Source organism: Hyperolius riggenbachi, chromosome 9, assembly GCF_040937935.1.
Source record: "Hyperolius riggenbachi isolate aHypRig1 chromosome 9, aHypRig1.pri, whole genome shotgun sequence".
Classification (NCBI taxonomy): Eukaryota; Metazoa; Chordata; class Amphibia; order Anura; family Hyperoliidae; genus Hyperolius; species Hyperolius riggenbachi.
In genome coordinates, this window is record NC_090654.1 from 62,487,531 (window position 1) to 62,503,416 (window position 15,886).

General features: G+C 46.9%; 1 protein-coding gene across 2 annotated transcripts in view; it reads right to left on the reverse strand.

Annotated features, from left to right (window-relative positions):
• MST1 (macrophage stimulating 1) overlaps nucleotides 1-15,343 on the reverse strand; it is a 95,232-nt gene extending 79,889 nt beyond the window's left edge. For both annotated transcript variants that reach the window (XM_068252918.1, XM_068252916.1), the window contains exons 1-2: nucleotides 15,231-15,343; nucleotides 7,657-7,970 (exon numbers count right to left, since the gene is read on the reverse strand). The gene's annotated coding sequence lies outside the window, so the exon portion shown is untranslated. The remainder of the gene's footprint in view (nucleotides 1-7,656; nucleotides 7,971-15,230) is intronic.
• Nucleotides 15,344-15,886: the final 543 nt, after the last annotated feature.

The window sequence follows — 15,886 nt, forward strand, 5'->3', positions numbered from 1 at the left end:
AGTATAGAGGTACTTGTAGTACCCCTTACCCATTTCCTTTAAGAGTTAAAAGTAAATAAACACACAAACACATAGAAAAAGTATTTTAATTGAACAAAAAACATAACCAGGAAAAAAGTCCTTTAATATTCTTAATTAACCATTAATACTTACCTGTCCCTTTAAAAGCCAGTTCCCACGCAATATCCTCGGAAATATACTAATCAGTTACAATGTAACAAAGTTATTACAATGTAACAACTTTGTTACTTTGTAACACCACCGCACCGACGTCACTCGCCGCTCACCCGCCGGCCGCCGCATACACGCTAGTCCCCGCCGGCTCCCGCCGTCCACTCCGCCCACACCTGTCACTCATATACATGCTGGCACCCATGGGTGCCAGCATGTATATAGGTGACATGTGGGAGAGGCGGGGAGGGCAGCGGAGCCGGTGGGGACTTAGCGTCCCTTCACCCGACAGAGCTCTGAGCTATATTAGCTCAGAGCTCTCGAAAGCATCTTTGTATTTGGGCTCCAAGGAGCCCCATTGGTCCTTAGCAGACCAATGGGGTTCCTTCAAATCAGAAGGAACCCCATTGGTCTGCTAAGGACCAATGGGGCTCCTTGGAGCCCAAATACAAAGATGCTTAGAGAGCTCTGAGCTATAGCTCAGAGCTCTGTCGGTCCGTGCAGCGCAGACGCGGTGGCGGCGGTGAGTGACGTTGGGTGCGGCGTAGTTACAATGTAACAAAGTTGTTACATTGTAATAACTTTGTTACATTGTAACTGATTAGTATATTTCCGAGGATATTGCGTGGGAACTGGCTTTTAAAGGGACAGGTAAGTATTAATGGTTAATTAAGAATATTAAAGGACTTTTTTCGTGGTTATGTTTTTTGTTCAATTAAAATACTTTTTCTATGTGTTTGTGTGTTTATTTACTTTTAACTCTTAAAGGAAATGGGTAAGGGGTACTACAAGTACCTCTATACTCATTTCTCCTGGGAGGGGGGTGGGCATCTGGGGGACCCCTTTTTAAAGGGGACTCCCAGATGCCACCATGAACCCCTCCCCAGGAAATCGCGGCCTCCACCTCCACCGCCCATCGGAGGTGGAGAAGAGCCCCTTGTCCTTGGATTGGACAAGGGCTCGGAGGGGGAGGGGAAAGCTTGGCTGCCCCTCCCCATTTCGAGACCCCCCAATCCATGGACCATGCGGGCTGGTATAGTCAGGGTGCGGAGCCCCACGCGGCCGGTGCTCCGCATTCTGGCTATCCCAGTCTGCATGGGGGACAAGGGGTTAAAGAGGTCTGGGAGGGGGGACCCCACGTCGTTTTTTTTTTTATATTTCCCACACTCAGAACGAAGTAAGTAAAACTCTTCCCACTTGGGGGAATCTATGAAAATAAAACACTATTGTTACCTGTGCAAAAAAAACTGACATTTTCCGCATTTAAAAGACATTTTCGCCCTTGAAACTTAAAAATCGATTTTCTCAAAAACTATAAGGTCTTTTTGAAAAAAATTTTTTTCCTCTTATTCCCACTGATCCCCTTAATATACCCTGTGAATTTAGTGTTCCTAAATTTTAAGCAGGCTTTGCTATTAACCGTTAAAGTCGGCGGGTTTTTAAATGTATATATTTTTCCTTTGAAACTTTAACATCGATTTTCTCAAAAACTATAAGGTCTTTTTGAAAAAAAAATTTTCCTCTTATTCCTTTTGATCTCCTTAATATATTCTCCAAATTTGAGGCTCTTAGCACTTAAGGGGGCTTTGCTATTAACCCTTAAAGTCGGCGGCTTTTTTATATTATACGGGAGCGTAATATTACGCGATTACGGCAGACTGTGTAATTTCAATGGGAGTTTACTGTCTTACGCGTAATTTGTTACGCGTAAAACGTAACCCAACGGTCTATGCGTAATTAATTACGCGTAATACCGTAGCCTTACACGTAACGCTTACGGTGCATTTGTAGTGAATTACGATGCGTAATTACGCTAATGCGTAATTTCGGCCCAGCACTGCCATAGAGCCTTCCTGGTCCTCTCTCCGTCTTATTGTTCCACCACTGCCCCCTTGTTGAATTTACATGCCCGGTTGTATCTTTCATACTTCTCCGCAGGATTCTGAAGTACTCGCATCCCCAAGTAATTCAGATGATGATCCATATTGCACCTGTCCAAGGTCAGACTCCAGTGTGTGCAGTACAAATCCACTTGTATTCAGATTTACTTGGGATGCAAGTACTTTTGAAACCTGTACTAGGAGTCCTGAAAAGGTATTCAGCTTAGCACGTCGAATAACTTCAATGGGTAATAGCCCTGGCTGGAACAATAGGACGGACTGAGGACCGGAAAGGCTCTATGGTATCCAGGGCTTGTACTATATGTACTCATGGTTATCTCATGTCACGTCATACTTATTCATCTTTGTTTATATAGGATTTGTGAATCCTCTATAATAAAACGTAAGTGTCTCTGCGTCCCATGTCCCTGTGTGTTTTTTTGTACTGAGCATGTGCAGGGAGGGAGGCAGAGACACTGAAGGGGAGGAAGGGGTGGGCATGTGTGCGGGTGTGTGCATGTGCGCGGCAGATGCACGGTCACTAATTTTTAAATAAAAACTGTTACAGAAAACTGACTGTGACAAGCTTGAGTACCTCATAAGCCCACCTGAAGTACCTTTTGGGGTACACATACTGCATGTAAGGGGGCTTTTAGGAAACTTGTTTTCCATAGAATTTTAGTAAGGGGGCTTTTAGGACCATTGTAGTCCCTTACACACTCCAATGAGTTCTTGGTCACCATGAGCTTGCTGGTTAGTCTGTACCTCTCGGTGTTACAAGCCCTACTGCATAGAGCCAAATTAATCCATGCCATGCACTGATTAGGATCAAACAATCCGAAACAGTCTGTATGCATGTTGAATTATTATGGCTCTGTACAAATTAACAAGCTGACACATCATTGCATTCCAGCGGTTCTGGAGGTGTGTTTAGCTTCTAAGGGTGACAATGGTTAATTTGCACATATTCAGCAGTGATGCACTGGGAGACATCTCAAGCTCACTCCAACCGGTGGGTAGCGGTGAATCGGCGGCGATCGCGTACTACACACAGCTAGCAATGTGCTAGCTGAGTGTAGAAAAAAAATTGCGAATATCAGGATAACCGGCAAGGAGGTTAAACTTTTTTTTTGTTTAGGCTAAAAAATAAATTGTATAGTGTATGGGCAGCTTCAGACTAAAGGTGCCTATTAACGGTACAATTTATTCACTAAATGCGATCTTTTGATGCGATGTGAATGATTGAAACTAATTTGAAGGTGATTGTTCACATTTACTGAACGATTCTTTCTTCAAATTCTTTTCTTTCTTCATTAAGCAATCGACCAAAGAATCATTTCGTACTGACTGCCTTCATAAACAGCACATTTTCTATACAATTCGATCATTCAAATTGCATTGAAAGATCGCATTTGGTGAAAAAATTGTACTGTTAATGGGCACCTTAAAATTATGTTAATCAGAAAGTTATTTTGGTTGTTTATTATTATTATTTGGAAAGTCTTAAGGTGAAAAGAAGGTAAGGAGGAGTCAATGAATGAGGTTTTGTAAATCAACACCCCTTGTACTCTGTAAATCACTATGTAACATGCTAGCACTTAGTAATAAAAATAAACACAAATGCAGTGACTCCCACAGGTGCCCAGATGTTAATGACCGACATGGAGCAGAATATACAGGAACAGACCGGCTGCCCTGTGTGGGCAGCATTGTGCAACTATGGAAATCACAATCTATCCACACCACACCTCCTGCATCATCATCAAATGAAAGACACATGGCCAGGATCCTCTACTGTAAACCTGGAGGAGCTCCCAGCCACAGCATACAGGCAGTCAGAGTGACACCTCTGGGCAGCTGGGTACTGAGGAGAAATGCATACATGTTCTATCACTGCACCCACACACGCGGGAACACGGCCAGGACTGGGAGACACAGGCGGCAACCTGCCTGGGACGTAGGAGACACAGGCGGCAACCTGCCTGGGACTAGGAGGCACAGGCGGCAACCTGCCTGGGACTAGGAGGCACAGGCGGCAACCTGCCTGGGACTAGGAGGCACAGGCGGCAACCTGCCTGGGACTAGGAGGCACAGGCGGCAACGTGCCTGGGACTAGGAGGCACAGGCGGCAACGTGCCTGGGACTAGGAGGCACAGGCGGCAACGTGCCTGGGACTAGGAGGCACAGGCGGCAACGTGCCTGGGACTAGGAGGCACAGGCGGCAACGTGCCTGGGACTAGGAGGCACAGGCGGCAACGTGCTTGGGACTAGGAGGCACAGGCGGCAACGTGCCTGGGACTAGGAGACACACATGGGAACGTGCCTGGGACTAGGAGGTACAGGCGGCAACGTGCCTGGGACTAGGAGGCACAGGCGGGAACGTGCCTGGGACTAGGAGGCACAGGCGGGAACGTGCCTGGGACTAGGAGGCACAGGCGGGAACGTGCCTGGGACTAGGAGGCACAGGCGGGAACGTGCCTGGGACTAGGAGGCACAGGCGGGAACGTGCCTGGGACTAGGAGGCACAGGCGGGAACGTGCCTGGGACTAGGAGACACAGGCGGGAACGTGCCTGGGACTAGGAGACACAGGCGGGAACGTGCCTGGGACTAGGAGACACACATGGGAACGTGCCTGGGACTAGGAGGCACAGGCGGCAACGTGCCTGGGACTAGGAGGCACAGGCGGCAACGTGCCTGGGACTAGGAGGCACAGGCGGCAACGTGCCTGGGACTAGGAGGCACAGGCGGCAACGTGCCTGGGACTAGGAGGCACAGGCGGCAACGTGCCTGGGACTAGGAGGCACAGGCGGCAACGTGCCTGGGACTAGGAGGCACAGGCGGCAACGTGCCTGGGACTAGGAGGCACAGGCGGCAACGTGCCTGGGACTAGGAGGCACAGGCGGCAACGTGCCTGGGACTAGGAGGCACAGGCGGCAACGTGCCTGGGACTAGGAGGCACAGGCGGCAACGTGCCTGGGACTAGGAGGCACAGGCGGCAACGTGCCTGGGACTAGGAGGCACAGGCGGCAACGTGCCTGGGACTAGGAGGCACAGGCGGCAACGTGCCTGGGACTAGGAGGCACAGGCGGCAACGTGCCTGGGACTAGGAGGCACAGGCGGCAACGTGCCTGGGACTAGGAGGCACAGGCGGCAACGTGCCTGGGACTAGGAGGCACAGGCGGCAACGTGCCTGGGACTAGGAGGCACAGGCGGCAACGTGCCTGGGACTAGGAGGCACAGGCGGCAACGTGCCTGGGACTAGGAGGCACAGGCGGCAACGTGCCTGGGACTAGGAGGCACAGGCGGCAACGTGCCTGGGACTAGGAGGCACAGGCGGCAACGTGCCTGGGACTAGGAGGCACAGGCGGCAACGTGCCTGGGACTAGGAGGCACAGGCGGCAACGTGCCTGGGACTAGGAGGCACAGGCGGCAACGTGCCTGGGACTAGGAGGCACAGGCGGCAACGTGCCTGGGACTAGGAGGCACAGGCGGCAACGTGCCTGGGACTAGAAGGCACAGGCGGCAACGTGCCTGGGACTAGGAGGCACAGGCGGGAACGTGCCTGGGACTAGGAGGCACAGGCGGGAACGTGCCTGGGACTAGGAGGCACAGGCGGGAACGTGCCTGGGACTAGGAGGCACAGGCGGGAACGTGCCTGGGACTAGGAGACACAGGCGGGAACGTGCCTGGGACTAGGAGACACACATGGGAACGTGCCTGGGACTAGGAGACACACATGGGAACGTGCCTGGGACTAGGAGGCACAGGCGGCAACGTGCCTGGGACTAGGAGACTCAGGCGGGAACGTGCCTGGGACTAGGAGACACACATGGGAACGTGCCTGGGACTAGGAGACACACATGGGAACGTGCCTGGGACTAGGAGACACACATGGGAACGTGCCTGGGACTAGGAGGCACAGGCGGCAACGTGCCTGGGACTAGGAGGCACAGGCGGGAACGTGCCTGGGACTAGGAGGCACAGGCGGCAACGTGCCTGGGACTAGGAGGCACAGGCGGCAACGTGCCTGGGACTAGGAGGCACAGGCGGGAACGTGCCTGGGACTAGGAGGCACAGGCGGGAACGTGCCTGGGACTAGGAGACACACATGGGAACGTGCCTGGGACTAGGAGACACACATGGGAACGTGCCTGGGACTAGGAGACACACATGGGAACGTGCCTGGGACTAGGAGGCACAGGCGGGAACGTGCCTGGGACTAGGAGGCACAGGCGGGAACGTGCCTGGGACTAGGAGGCACAGGCGGGAACGTGCCTGGGACTAGGAGGCACAGGCGGGAACGTGCCTGGGACTAGGAGGCACAGGCGGGAACGTGCCTGGGACTAGGAGGCACAGGCGGGAACGTGCCTGGGACTAGGAGGCACAGGCGGGAACGTGCCTGGGACTAGGAGGCACAGGCGGGAACGTGCCTGGGACTAGGAGGCACAGGCGGGAACGTGCCTGGGACTAGGAGGCACAGGCGGGAACGTGCCTGGGACTAGGAGACACAGGCGGGAACGTGCCTGGGACTAGGAGACACACATGGGAACGTGCCTGGGACTAGGAGACACACATGGGAACGTGCCTGGGACTAGGAGACACACATGGGAACGTGCCTGGGACTAGAAGACACACATTATATCATGACAGGCTATGATGTCACAGCATTCTACCCCAGAGCACGCTGGGAGACCAGGTTTTATTTCTGCTCACTTCAGAACAAACAACAAACAAACATTCAGTGATGCACCTTGCCAGCAGTAAAGATGGCACCACCTGTGATATAATCCAATCAGTGTGAGTGTGGAAGGATTTTACAATGGGCAAACACTGACAAATCCTTTACAAAGTGATATTGTAAAAATAAGCAATTCTATTCATTTATAATCAGTAAAGTTCCTCTAACTAACACAATTGGAATAAAAATGTATCACTTTTTAATTCTCACTCACGGTTTTATAAACTGACTGTGGCAAGTTCAAGTACCCCAGGGATGCTTGTACCAAGTGTTGTGAACCTAGTCCCTATGCCACTCTGCTGCCCAATACAGAGAAATAGGAAGTAGGGAAAATCTGCCATATTTAGGCTGTTATATCAAATCTGGCTGTGGCAGTATATACAAGGGCAGAGGTTTACCCATAAGCTACAAAAATAATAGATCAGCACACCGGCAGGCCCTTCTGGATGGATGTGGCCCTTCTAGGGTGGATGTATGGTGAATGCGGCTCTTCTAGGGTAGATGTGGCCCTTCTAGGGTGGATGTAGGGTGGATGTGGCCCTTCTAGGGTGGATGTGGCCCTTCTAGGGTGGATGTGGCCCTTCTAGGGTGGATGTATACCACTATTTTCTCTTCTCCAAATAAAAGAAATGGTCGACACAGGACAGCAGAGGTTTTTCAGAATGTCAGGAGATCTCAGAGTGTGTTGGCATGTGGTTTTGGAAATGTAAATTCCTCACTGTCACTCCGACACACGATTCGCATGACTGAAAGACCGATTATCCCAGAACTGAGCTCACATCTGCCCATTGTTGCAAAGATCTGATGATTCTCAACATGAAGGTGCAGAGAAAACAAGTTATATAAGAAGTCAGAAAGTTTCCTACCTCACTCCGGTGCCTCTGTTCTGTTTCCTATGGATGCCTTCCCTCTCTCGCTCTCCTCTTGAAGCCTCCCCTGCAGCCAATTCTGGGAATGGAAGCAATAAAGTCTCTTGTTTGTTTGTGGCTCCCCAGCTGGGTGAGGGGGGAGGAGGCGAAACCAGAATCCCCCATGTGTCCATTCTTATTCTTTGATTTCCCAGCATCTCCAGCTGTGGCCACAGGATCAGGTGACCAGTGAAATACTGATGAGAAAAGTGAGATGCGGCCAGCAAGCCAGGCAGCATAGCAGGACCTGAACTCAGAACGTCCTCTCTGCTCTAAAAGATAAGCAACAGTATAATAACTTTTAAAGAAAAAACATTTCTTTGTTACAGCTGATACAAATCCTGCAATAAATCTGCACTCTTTCTACTTCCGGCTTTCATGGAAGCAGACATATTGTTAATATCCTGTGTTTACCTATGAACTCTCTGCTGTGGAAGTCAGCTGACACAGCTCAGGGATCAAATTACAACTTGTGATTAGTCACACATGAGAGGGAATCAGACAGGCTAAACTCTCTAAATACATACAGGGTACATTTCTCTAGGCTTTCTGTCCTGTGCAAGAGTTCAGGGCCACTTTTAGGCCTCGTTCCCATTGCGTTCCGCTCGCGTGTCCATCTGCGTTGGGCTTTCTTAGAGGCGTTTTTTTTTCCTCTCCCAGTGCTTGGATGGGCAATGCGGTTTTGTTAAAAGTGCTTTGCTAAGCGATTTTCCCGAGCGTTTTTTTTAATTCACTCCCTGACGCAAGTCGGGAAGTGAACTCTTTGACCCGGAAAATAATAAATACAATGTATTTATTCTTACAAACGCTCACGCAATCGCTGCACAAAGCGATTTTGTGAGCATTTTGCGCTTTTCCTATACCTGAGGCGGAATCGCTTCAAAAATGGTCAATGCACCACTTATCTGAGCGGATTGGAAACGAGCCGCTCAGATGTGAATTTTGTCATAGACAATCACTGCACAAGAACTTTCAGGGCGATTTTGAAAATTGCCAGCACTTAGAAAAATCTCAAAAACGCCCCTAGTGTGAACGAGCCCTTATTGTCTTTTTTTGTTTGAAGAATTGTCCCTGCTTTGAACTTTCTGTTTAGATGTGGGCAACTAACTGTGCTATTTCGCTACTAAAAGTACAAAAACTTTATGGCTGACATCGAATTTATTGTCACATGTGAGTTTTCCGGATAGCCTTTTTAGGACTCTTTCACACTAAGACGTTGCGTTAGATGCGACGTTAAGGTCGCATAACGTGCCCCTAACGCAACGCATGTTAGTATTGAAGTTGGATGTTATATAGAGCCACGTTATGCGTCTCTTCATGCGTACGTGATGCATACTTTTTGACGCATACTATCAAACGAAAACAGCACATGCGGCAAATTAAAAAACAACCAGTACTGAGCATGTGCAAACATCCGAACGCAGCCAAATAAGAGTATAACGCACAGCATGCTGTACTTTCATTGAATGTGCATCGTTATACTCCAACGCAACGTGGGCACTGTGAACAGCACCTTGATTTTCCATTGCTGTGAGTTGGGCTGCGTTACAGGCTGCTGTAACGTGCGCCTGTAACGTCCCACTGTAAGCAGCCTTACTCCTGGGGATCACTCTACACCAGGCTTTCTCAACCAGGGTTCCCTGGAACCCCAGGGTTCCTTGAGCACTCTGCAGGGGTTCCTTGGCATTTTCCCCCATCGTGGGGGAAGTATAATAGAGCACACTATAATAGGTGTTAGTGTAACAAGAAGCACTAAATTGGGGGCTCAGGAGACAGTATAATGAGTGGTAGTGTAATAGGGAGTAGTGAAAAACAGCTACACATACTTTTAAAGACCATGCTTCCTGCAAAATAAATGTAGGGGTTCCTCGAGATCAAAAAATTGTTTGCAGGGGTTCCTCGAGATCCAAAAGTTATTTGCAGGGTTCCTCCAGGGTAAAAAGGTTGAGAAAGGCTGCTCTACACCTTTACAAATGCACAAATATCATGCAAAATAATATTAAAGAGGAACTATTATTTATTTATTTATTGTATTTATAAATTGCCAACATATTACGCAGCGCTGTACATTAGTTAAGGTTACAGACAATATTTAGGGGTGACATACAGCAATAATAGATCATGCTGCAACGTATGAGTACAAGGTAATGAATCATCTGCGCCTCTGTGTCACCATTGACTTTCATTATGTCCGTTTTAGATGCGCTTTGGAAAAATATGTAGCAAGACCATCGTTTTTAAAAACGCACATTGCAGAACGCAAACATATGCATTTTTCATGCGACCCATTGATTTGCATTATGTGCGTTTTCCGCAACGCTAGCATTTCTGCCTAGTGTGTTCCTACCCTGAGGCCTGGAACCCACTACAAATCGCAAAACGCTATCGCAATCGCTAACGTTTTTATTCAGAGTTTTGTAATCGATTTCATGAGCGTTTTCCGGTCGCTTTTGGGAGAGATTTTAAAAAGTGTAAGCTTTTTGCCAGCGATTGTGTAGCAACTTGCGATTAGCAATTTTAATTCTGATTGGTCCTTTCAATGTAGCAGAATTTTATTACAGCTTGCAATCGCACTTAAATCTCTATGTGTAGCGATTCATGAGTGATTTGCCAGCGTGCTTCAATACATTACATTGAAGCGCAAACGCTCCCAAAATGCTGCATGTCCTGTGATTGTGATTTTGCTAATCGCAATTGATACTTTGGAATTTGTTACATTTATTTACATTGGCAGAGTATTTAGGGCAGGGGTGCCCATTAGGTAGATCGCGATCTACCGGTAGATCGCGAAGGACTTCATGGTAGATCCCAACCCCCCTACATTTTCCATTCTGTATATACAAGTGTGCTCTTAAAATTGTACATAGGTAGATCATTTTGACTTGCTAATTTTTTAAAGTAGCTCACATGCCAAAAAAGTGTGTTCACCTCTGATTTAGGGAAAGCGCTCCCTAAATGCTCAAAAAATCGCTCTAGTGCGTTCCAGTCCTTAATGCTAATCTGAAAGATAGCTATGGGCTGTTAGGCCCAGTGCACACCAAAACCGCTAGCAGATCCGCAATACGCTAGCATTTTTAGCTGCGTTTTCTCTTCTTAGGCCCAGTGCACACCAAAACCGCTAGCAGATCCGCAATACGCTAGCATTTTTAGCTGCGTTTTCTCTTCTTAGGCCCAGTGCACACCAAAACCGCTAGCAGATCCGCAATACGCTAGCATTTTTAGCTGCGTTTTCTCTTCTTAGGCCCAGTGCACACCAAAACCGCTAGCAGATCCGCAATACGCTAGCGGTTTTGGGAGCTGATTTCAGAGCGATTCTAGGTATGTTTAGAGAGGTTTTCTAAACATACCTAGCGGTTTTGCGTGCGCTTTTGTGTAGCAGATTACACATATTGTTACAGTAAAAGCTGTTACTGAACAGCTACTGTAACAAAAATGCCTGGCAAACCGCTCTGAACTAGCGTTTTTCAGAGCGGTTTGCGTTTTTCCTATACTTTACATTGAGGACGAAACGCTTCCAAAAACAGAAAACGCGCAGCAGGAGGCGCGTTTGCGGCTTGGCAAAAACCGCAAACCGCCGGTGTGCACCATCCCATTGCAATACATTAGACAAGCGTTTTTAGAGGCGGATGCGGCCGGCGGATCGCTCCAAAAACCGCTCGGTGTGCACTGGGCCTGAGTCCTATGGGAGAAAAGCATTTTACATATGTTGTTGTTGGTATTGACTACCAATGCACAACAGAAGATGACACTTTTTTTCCCATAATAATTCAAAGTGCTAAAGATACATTTGACTTTTTTTCTAATCATAAAGTAAACATGAGTTGAGGTGGCCACACACAGGCTGATTTTTAAATTAGCATGACCAATCACTAGACCTAAGGTGGATTTTGTAAAGTTTACTAAAAAAGCATGAATGGGTGGGGATGGTTGGAAATGTCGATTTCCGATTTCGCAGAAATTCCGATTGCCGCCAATGCCAATTACTGATTCCACGGATTTCCTATTGGTTTCTGATTTTCGAGTTCGTATTTCCTAGTAGTGTTTTTTTTTGGGGGGGGGTCATTTTTGCATTCTCTGATTGGCCAAATACTTCCAAGTTGTTTCTGCATTCTCTGATTGGTCCATTGATTTTGAGTTCTGTGATTGGGCTAAAATTACCGAATTGCAATAATGCAATATTTCCACAAAAATCCGATTTCCGAGTTCCATTATCCGATTTCTGAACGGAAATTTCAATTCCGCGAAATCCGAATGAGCATCCCTATGAATGGGTGCAGGCATAAATATAAATGGATTGGGCAAGGAGCGGACAGGCAGAAATAAATATGGCAGCCTCCATATACCTTGCTTCGGTTGTCCTTTTACACCCGAAACTGCAACGGTTTACTTCTCTTCATTTCTTCATGATTTCAAAAGAGCAGCAGTAAGCAGTTACCAGGCAGCAGTGAGCAGTTACCAGGCAGCAGTTGTGAGAGTTTGGCCCAGCGCACACCAAAAACCTCTAGCAGATCCACAAAACGCTAGAGGTTTTTGAAGCAGATTTCAGAGCGATTCTAGGCATGTTTAGAGATGTTTTCTAAACATGCCTAGCCTTTTTTTTTTTAGCATTTTTGTGTAGCAGATTACAAATATTGTTACAGTAAAGCGGTTACTGAACAGCTTCTGTAACAAAAACACCTGGAAAACCCCTCTGATCTAGCGTTTTTCAGAGAGGTTTTCCACTTTCCTATACTTTAACATTGAGGCAGAAACGCCTCATAAATCTCAGAAATGCAGCAGCCCGAGTTTGCGTTTCTGGAAAAAACGAGCTGCTCTGGTGTGCACCATCCCAATTACTTTCATTAGCCAAGTGGTTTCCCCCCAGCAAGTGTTTTAAAAAACGCTTCAGAACTGCTCTGGTGTGCACCAGCCCTTTGGCCTGGTGCACACCAAAAACCGCAAGCAGATCCGCAATACGCTAGCATTTTTAGCTGCGTTTTCTCTTCTTAGACCCAGTGCACACCAAAACCGCTAGCAGATCCGCAATACACTAGCGGTTTTGGGAGCGGATTTCAGAGCGATTCTAGGTATGTTTAGAGAGGTTTTCTAAACATACCTAGCGGTTTTGGGTGCGTTTTTGTGTAGCAGATTACACATATTGTTACAGTAAAAGCTGTTACTGAACAGCTACTGTAACAAAAATGCCTGGCAAACCGCTCTGAACTAGCGTTTTTCAGAGCGGTTTGCGTTTTTCCTATACTTTACATTGAGGACGAAACGCTTCCGAAAACCGCAAACGCGCAGCAGAAGGCGCGTTTGCGGCTTGGCAAAAACCGCAAACCGCCGGTGTGCACCATCCCATTGCAATACATTAGACAAGCGTTTTTAGAGGCGGATGCGGCCGGCGGATCGCTCCAAAAACCGCTCGGTGTGCACTGGGCCTTATTTTGAAGCGTTTTGCTAGCGTTTTGCGGTTTTGTGCTGCGGTTTTTGGTACAGCAGATTACAGATATTGTTACAGTAAAGCTGTTACTGAACAGCTTCTGTAACAAAAACGCCTGGCAAACCGCTCTGATGTAGCATTTTTCAGAGCAGTTTGCGTTTTTCCTATACTTTACAATGAAGCAGAAACGCATCCGCAATCCAAAATCTGCAGCAGCCCGGGAGTATGCGTTTCTGCAAAACGCCTCCTGCTCTGGTGTGCACCACCCCATTGAAATACATTACCCTAGCGTTTCCACATCCACAATCGGATCTGAAAACGCGACCGAACCGCTCTGGTGTGCACTAGGCCTTCGAGAGGCATTTCACTGCCTATCAACTGCCTGTGGAAAAAAATGGTGCGCTGCTGATCATCCAGATTAATGAGATGCTAATGATTTCTTCTAACATTCAAATTTTATGTACATTATATGCAGCTTGAACTTGGGCCAATACAAATTGACAGGAAGTCATTCAGATTGGTCCAATATCAAGCTGCAAATAATTGACATGGAGTCTGAATGTTAGGAGAAATTATTTTCATCTCATGCTGACCTACTTGCTGCTTGAATAAGCCACACAAAAACAGCAGCAAATTCTATAGTTTCCCATAACAACCAAACAAGCCTCACCTCAGTCTCTCAAAAATGAACCTGATTGGTTGTTGCTGGTTCCAGACCCACAACTGATAATTCACTCAGCCAGGTTGTGTATTCATATGTACATACTGTATGTAGGAGAGGAAACTGGCTGTCTGTGTACTATGATTGACCATCCCACATCCTGCTGTCACCTGCTGGGCAGAGATTGCTACAGCAAAGTTCCACTTCCCACTAGACAATAATTGGCCTCAATTCACTAAAGCTGGCCACTAATGGTCCAATTTCTAGCGAAAAATCGTTCGAGCGATCACAAATTCTGATCGGATTGGTTGTAAATAATCTCCATTGGTGGACACAATCGATTATGAACAAGTGAAAAAAATTTCGCCCGAATGAATTTTCATCGAAAGAAAATTTGGATTTTCTCGGTGGTCGTGATAGATAGGAAGCAATGATTGGTTAGTTGATGGTGTAGTGAACGATTTTTCGTCCGATCAGAATTTCTGATCGCTCGAACGATTTTTTGCTAGAAATTGGACCGTTAGTGGCCAGCTTTAGCTTAACTCCTGTCTTTAATAACTCTTCTGAGCTGTTTTACAGTTATCACCATGGTGATATAATTGTGATAACTGTAGAACAGCTCTGAAGAGTTATTAAGGACGGGAGTTAAAGAGGAACTCCAGTGAAAATAATGTAATAAAAAAAGTGCTTTATTTTTACAATAATTATGTATAAATGATTTAGTCAGTGTTTGCCCATTGTAAAATCTTTCCTCTCCCCGATTTACATTCAGACATTTATCACATGGTGCCATTTCTACTGTGGGCAGGTTATGTTGCTGTTGCTAGCTGCTTTGGCTGTTAGAGACAGCTATAAACAGCTAATTCCTGTCTGTGAGCCTTGTTACATTGTAACAAACTGCCAAAAGTACCGCGGTACTCAGAGCTTCTTGTGGGAGGGGTTTCAGCACAAAATCAGTCACACAGCGCCCCCTGATGGTCTGTTTGTGAAAAGCATTATATTTCTCATGTAAAAGGAGGTATCAGCTACTGATTGGGATAAAGTTCAATTCTTGGTTGGAGTTTCTCTTTAAGCTTAGTGAATTGAGGTGTGCAATAAAAGAACAGGCTGGAGGGAGTTTCTCTCATGCTGGCTCACAGCTGTGTACAGTAACGGTGGTATTTACTAAACCTAAATCACCTTTTTTTTTCTTGGAGTTGGTTCATATACAGTAGATTAGATTATCGTACATAAAAAAAACCCCAAAAAACGACAACAGTACAATATCGGTAAATTATTCTACATACAGAATCAGTAATAGTAATACAACCCATAGCAGTACAGTCAGGGGGCAGGATTTACCATAAGGCGCCTGATGATGAACAGGCGGCTCACTCTCCTCCCTGAGCGCCTCCCTCTCTCCTTCCCTATGCAGAATCCTGATGAGAGTGTAAATGAGAGTTTACTCACCAAGCTCTCAGGAATCCTCTGATGAGATCTCCCTTCAGTCAGGGAGTCATACCAAACTTCTTCAGTTGGCAAAGGAAGAAGAGTCTTTGCTGCACCTGAGTTGAGATGGTGTTGGCCCTCCAGGTTAGGTCGTTAGAGATCGTTGTGCCAAGGAGGCGGACACTGGGTACCCTTGCGACTTCGGTGCCATTGATATAAATTGGGGATGGGATAGTGGCATGCCTCCTGAAGTCAATGACCATCACGATGGTTTGGTTGTGTTTAGGACAAACCTGTTCTCTCTACACTAATTACAAACTCTGTCTACCTTAAGGCGGTAAGCCTGCTCATCATTCTTACTAACAAGGCCAACAATTGTGGTATTGTCCGCAAATTTGATGATTTTGACAGAGTTTGCTGTGGATGTACAGTTATTTGTGTATAGAGAGAACAGGAATGGTGACGAGACGCAGTCTTGAGGGGCGCCAGTGTTGGTCACTCTATCACTCTAGGTCTGGAAGAGACATCACCCAGCTTAAAGTGGACCCAAATTAAAAATACAAGATTTCAGAAATAAAATCTATTTTCTAAATTATAATGATAAATAGCAGCCTTTTTTTCAGCTGCATGATGACAAATATAAAATATTTTACATTTATTGGAAGAACCCCTCCCTT